The sequence below is a fragment of the Aegilops tauschii genome, chromosome 7 (genome assembly GCF_002575655.3).
Source record: "Aegilops tauschii subsp. strangulata cultivar AL8/78 chromosome 7, Aet v6.0, whole genome shotgun sequence".
Classification (NCBI taxonomy): Eukaryota; Viridiplantae; Streptophyta; class Magnoliopsida; order Poales; family Poaceae; genus Aegilops; species Aegilops tauschii.
Genome location: NC_053041.3, coordinates 49,956,271 through 49,963,390, shown reverse-complemented (window position 1 = coordinate 49,963,390; position 7,120 = coordinate 49,956,271).

The following is a 7,120-nucleotide window of genomic DNA, read 5'->3' as shown; positions in this document are numbered from 1 at the left end:
TCCATGTATGAGAACAAAGTGTCGACTTTGGTGGACTTGCCCGATGATCGGCGAGCCATAGAGAATAAATGGATCTTCAAAAAGAAGCTGACGTTGATGGTAATATTACTATCTACAAAGCTCGACTTGTCGCAAAATGTTTTTCGACAAGTTCAAGGGGTTAACTACGATGACACTTTCTCACCCGTAGTCAATGTTGAGGATATCGCTTATCGTTATCGTCTCGGTCAGCTAGGGATTAGAGATTAATCAAAATCGGCCGATTAATTGATTTTATCGGTCGACTATTAATCGGATTTTTTTTTTTGCAAATCTCAGGTTCCCAACACTAAAATACGCTATATTCAACACCAAAACAATATTTGACGGAATTATATTCTAGCATATGAATCCTTGTATAATGACAAAGAAAATAGGACAATAGTACATATTGCGTAACAAGGTTCACAAAACATAAATAAACATAGTTTTCGCAAACATTATGCTATGAATAGGCTTGATTTATCGGTAGATTCCCGATAAATCGCTTGTCAGAACGATAAATCGGTCCAAAAGATAAACAACAAAGATAAGGCATAATCTTATCGATCACCCCCCGATAAGCGATAAATTAGAAGATTAATCGGTGAATCGGAAGATTTCTTGAACAGTGCCCGTAGTGATGCTTAAGTCTGTCTAAATCATGTTAGGAATTGCCGCATTTTATGAAATCTGGCAAATGGAAGTTAAAACTGCATTTCTTAATGGATTTTTTAAAGAAGAGTTGTATATGATACGACCAGAAGGTTTTGTCGATCTTAAAGGTAATAACAAAGTGTGCAAGCTCCAGCAAATCCATCTATGGACTGGTGCAAGCATCTCGGAGTTGGAATATACGCTTTGATAAGGTGATCAAAGCATATGGTTTTATATAGACTTACGGTGAATTCTGTATTTACAAGAAAGTGAGTGGGAGCTCTGTAGCATTTCTTATATTATATGTGGATGACATATTATCGATTGGAAATGATATAGAATTTCTGGATAGCATAAAAGGATACTTGAATAAGATTTTTTCAATGACAGACCTCGTTGAAGCTGCTAATATATTGGGCATCAAGATCTATAGGGATAGATCGAGACGCTTAATAGGAGTTTCACAAAGAACATACCTTGGCAAGGTTTTTGAAGAAGTTCAAAATAGAGCAGTCAAAGAAAGAGTTCTTGTCTGTGTTACAAGGTGTGAAATTAAATAATACTCAAAGCCCGACCACGGCAGAAGATAGAGAGAGAATGAAAGTCATTCCCTATGCATCAGCCATAGGTTCTATATAGTATGCCGTGCTGTGTACCAGACCTATTGTGTACCTTGCCACGAGTTTGGCAAGGGGCTACAATAGTGATCCAGGAGTAGATAACTTGACAGCGGTGAAAATTATCCTTGGTACCTAAAGAGGACTAAGGAAATGTTTCTCAGTTATGGAGGTGATCAAGAGTTCGTCGTAAAGAGTTACGTCGGTGCAAGCTTTTACACCGATCCGGATGACTCCGAGTCTCGATCTGGATACATATTGAAAGTGGGAGCAATTAGCTAGAGTAGCTCCATGCAGAGCATTGTGGACATAGAAATTTGCAAAATACATACAGATCAGAATGTGACAGACCCGTTGACTAAACCTCTCTCACATGCAAAACATGATCACACCTTAATACTCTTTGGGTGTTAATCACATGGCGATGTGAACTAGATTATTGACTCTAGTAAACTCTTTAGGTGTTGGTCACATGGCGATGTGAACTATATGGGTGTTAAATCAAATGGTGATGTGAACTAGATTATTGACTCTAGTGCAAGTGGGAGACTGAAGGAAATATGCCCTAGAGGCAATAATAAAGTTGTTATTTTATATTTCCATATTCATGATAAAGGTTTATTATTCATGCTAGAATTGTATCGATCGAAAACCTAGATACATGCGTGAATACATAAACAAACACCGTGCCCCTAGTGAGCCTCTACTTGACTAGCTAGTTGACCAAAGATGGTTAAGGTTTCCTAACCATGGACATGAGTTGTCATTTGATAACATGATCACATCATTAGGAGAATGATGTGATGGACAAGACCCATCCGTTAGCTTAGCATATTGATCATTCAGTTTTATTGCTATTGCTTTCTTTATGTCAAATACATATTCCTTCGACTATGAGATTATACAACTCCTGAATACCGGAGGAATACCTTGTGTGCTATCAAACGTCACAACGTAACTGGGTGATTATAAAGATGCTCTACAGGTATCTCCGAAGGTGTTTGTTGAGTTGGCATAGATCGAGATTAGGATTTGTCACTCCGAATATCGGAGAGGTATCTCTGGGCCCTCTCGGTAATACACATCATAAGAAGCCTTGCAAGCAAAGTGACTAATGAGTTAGTTGCAGGATGATGTATTACGGAACGAGTAAGAGACTTGACGGTAACGAGATTGAACTAGGTATGAAGATACCGACGATCGAATCTCGGGCAAGTAACATACCGATGAACAAAGGGAATAACATATGTTGTCACAACGGTTTGACCGATAAAGATCTTCGTAGAATATGTAGGAGCCAATATGAGCATCCAGGTTCCGCTATTGCTTATTGTCCTGATAGGTGTCTCGGTCATGTCTACATAGTTCTCGAACCCGTAGGGTCCGCACGCTTAACGTTCGATGACGACATTGTATTATGTGAGTTATGTGGTTTGGTGACCGAATGTTGTTCGGAGTCCCGGATGAGATCACGGACATGACGAGGAGTCTCTAAATGGTTGAGAGGTGAAGATTGATATATAGGATGATAGTATTCGGACAACGGAAGTGTTCCGGAGTGTATCGGGTATTTATTGGAGTAACGGAGGGGTTACCGGAACCCCCGGGTGGATATATGGGCCATATGGGTCATGAGAGGGGAGCACATCAGCCCACAAGGGGTTGTGCGGCCCCCTATGGCAGGAGGCCGAATTGGAGAAGGAAAAGAAGGGGTTCAGCCCCCTTCCTTCTCTTCTTCCCTCTTCCCTTCTTCCTTCCAGCAATTATGGTAAGGGGGGCGAATTGGGGAGGATCCCAAGTAGGATTCGACCTACTTGTGGCGCACCGTGGCTGCTCCCCTCCCCCTCCCACCTAGAACACACAACATCAATTGTTAGTCATGTGCGGCGCCCCCTCCACAGTTTACACCCCCGGTCATATTTTCGCGGTGCTTAGGTGAAGCCCTGCGAGGATCACTTCACCATCACCTTCACCACGCCGTCGTGCTGACAGAACTTATCTACTACCTCGACACCTTGCTGGATCAAGAAGGCGAGGGACGTCACCGAGCTGAACGTGTGCAGAACTCGGAGGTGTCGTATGTTCGGTACTCGATCGGTGGAGTGCGAAGAAAGTTCGACTATATCAACCGCGTTGTGAAACGCTTCCGCTTACGGTCTACGAGGTTACGTAGAGACACTCCCCCTTGTTTCTATGCATCTCCATGGATAGATCATTGTGTGTGCGTAGATTTTCTTTCCATGCAACAATTCCCAATAGAAACCCTCGCACCCGTGCTTGCCCCACAGGGGCTGGGCCGCTCAGCGGTGGGCCATTGGGCCGACGCCCTGGGCTCTAGCCGCTCTGTCGGGCCTGGTCCTCCCCGCCTTGCCCGGGATGGCTCTTGCATCGACTCAAGGTCATCTGGACCGCTCCCTCACTCATATCAGAATTAGGAGGATTAGGCTCCCCAAGGGTTTGCCTATTCCCCCGCTAGCTCCAGCCGCCTCCTGCACCTCGCCTATTTTGCTCCACGAGGGTTTGCTCGACGCATAAACAGACGTGAACTAGTAATGATCAAGAAGTGATCCTGTACACCTAATTAGGAGTCATGTCATAACCCCACCGTATTCTCTTCCCGAACTCCCTCGAAAAGAGACGATCACCGTTGTGCACATGGTTGGTATATTTTAATTAGGTTTAGTGTCATGTTCTCTACAACCGAATATTATAAATTTTCAAGTCGCGACATAACCGCGGGCACGGCTTTTCGAAAGATTTAATCCTGCAGGGGTGATCCAACTCATCCATCATAATTACCACAAGCTGCGTTGAAAGACCTAAACCTCGGGATAGCCCGAAGTATCCTCGGAATCGCGATGCACAAGACATTCGACAAAGGTAAAACAAAACCAGCAAGACCTGCCGGCGTGTCAATGATCCCGATAGGTGCCGCTCGTATCTCGACCTCAGGACACGATAGGATGAGCCAGACGTCGGGTTAGCTAAAACCCCGGTTTCCTAGGGGTTGTCTGATATCGACCTATTTGGATCAACACTCATGAGGAGCACTGAGGTGGCCTGTTGATTAATTAACCACGGGGGCCGGCAAGTCCCTATGCAAGTTTTAGTTGTTATTAGGCAAATGGAGTACCAATATTGGGCCTTGCTGCAAGAGTTTTATTCAAAGATGAATTATCAAGAGGGTCCCCATAAAACCCTAAATGTGTTTGGAGCGCTCATCAAGGAACATAACATCGGCATTACGGAAACTAGGGAGGCAAGAGGGGAACAAAACACCAAGCAAAAAGTGTAGCCTTCCACCCTTTACCAAGTATATAGATGCATTAATTAAACAATCAAGATAGCATGATATCCCAGTGATATCCATGTCCCAACATGGAACAACCGAACTGCACCTGCAACTAGCAATGTTTTAAGAGGGGCAGAGCAACTAACAACGGTTTTCTAGGATGGTGGAGGTTAGAGGCTGTATCATGGTAATTTGGAAGGCTGGCAAACCAGTGGTAGTTAGCGAGACTGGATAATAGCAACGAGACAACTAGCAAGCAAACATAGTAGTGATATCCAAGGTAATTGTCATCTTGCCTGGAATCCCGCTTGGAAGAATATTGAATCCATGAAGTAGCTGAACAAGCCTAATCGAACGAATCCTCACACTCGCAATGTTACCAAAAACTATTGAGAAGAAGCACAAACGGAAAGAAGCAAACAACACGGTAAGCAAACATAACATAACCATGGCATGATGCATAACCAAGTATGATGCACGGACAGTTTAACGAGGCATGGCAAGATGCAACAACCAAATACTACACATTAAGTGAAACTCAATATGCAACGAGTTGCATATTGACAAAACTCACATTCATTTATTTAGTTCGCTCCTGGTTATGTACCGATTAATATTAAATGTTGTTAAACATGGCAAGAGATGAAGCATATGTAAATTACCTATAGAGAATTCCTTACTTAACACCGTATCTAAATTTTATGCCCTGTTTAACATCGACAAATAATTTCTTCCCTATCTAACAATGCGCCTAAATTTTATGCCTTATATAACACTTTTGTTTATTTTGAGTTTAAATGACATCTAAAAAGACCATTTTACCCTCATGTGGAATGTTTCCTGTGTGCGTCGTGTGTGCTACTGCTGTGTTAGGATAATCGTGACTTGATTCGTCGAAAGTCGGTTGTATTTGTGCGCGCGGCCGGAGCGAACTGGGCATGCATGCAGCAGGCTACTACCTCCGTTTCAGTTTACAAGTCATGCGCGTATACCTAGGTTGCCAATTTTATCACTCTAATATAAACTATATAATACAAAAATTATATCGTTTGAAAATAGAACATCTGAAATTTATATTGATATATTTTTTGTAATATATGACTTGTATTAGGTTGGTCAAATTGACGACCTAGGGGTACGTGCACGTCCTGTAAACTGAGAGAGAGGGAGTAGGAAATTAGCTGTTGCATGCGTGAGTTAGTGCACGGATAGACTGCAGGTTAGTTAGTGCATGCGTGAGTTAAGTTGCTGGACGTTGTGGTCGGGTCATGCGTGATGTGTACGTGCACTAGTGGCCTGTTCTGGCGTTGGTGCTGGCCGAGTATGTAGCTAGCTAGTGCGTTCCCGTGACTGTGTGTACGTGTGTGTCGGGCTGTGGGCGCGCTGTTGCGTGCTGTGTACGTCTGTGCTGCTATGTGTGTGTGCGCGCTGTTGCCAATATGTTGCTATGTGTGCGCACACACATAGCACATGAGGGGTAAAATGGTCTTTTCAGATGTCATTTAGACTTAAAATGGACAAAAGTGTCATAAAAGACACAAAATTTAGACTCGTTGTTAGATAAGGAAGAAAAAGTTTTTCAGTGTCAAATAAGGAAACGAAATTTAAGATAGTGTTAAATAAGGAATTTTCTCAATTACCTATCTAGGCAATTTAAATAAGGCCGGAAACATCACATAACAATTCTGGAAATTCTCTATATGCAAATTTGAAATTTGATACTATTCTGATCTACACACTTTTATTATTGTTAAACATGCAAAGTAAGTGCACCATGTTTATCTACAAAATTTTTAGGCCATTTACATATATAATTTATTTAATTCGGTGCTGCAGTTTAAAAGATACAAGCTAGACAAGTTTAGCATCCCATTAATGCGAACAACAATTACAAAAAAAAATAATGCATGCAAAAGGATATTATGAAAATGCATGCAATTTTAAGCAAGTTTCATATATGACATGATCAACATGGGTCAACGGTTCAAAAGATACAACCAACACAAGTTTAAATATAATCTGCCCAAACATTGTGATGTCTACTTGAGAGCAACAAAACATCAATCTGCGGGACTCTAACATGCACAAAAATGACATGCACTGACAGTAGAGTTAAAATGCTACATTTTACATATAGGATTCAAGTTCATGGGCATCAAGATTAATTTAATATGATTTAAAATGCAATGCTCTATTAATTTTTAGGGACTTGGAGAAAATCTAGAGTTTTACAATATGCAACTTTCTGTTAATAGGAATGCATTCATATCAAGATATCTACTTTAGAGCAAGAAATGAACATGCATGATGTTTATAATGGAAAACAAGGGCATGGCATGGAAGTACACATGATGTAGTACAAAACACATGAACGATAAAAATGCATATGAGCTATAGATCAATGATAATCATCAAGCAAAGTTGCCAAGTTTTATCAGTTTCTGCAGTTAACATTATGATGCACTATTGCAACAGATATTACATCAGTCAAATGGATCCTAACATGGATGCAAATTCCACTGGCATGTAGTACACA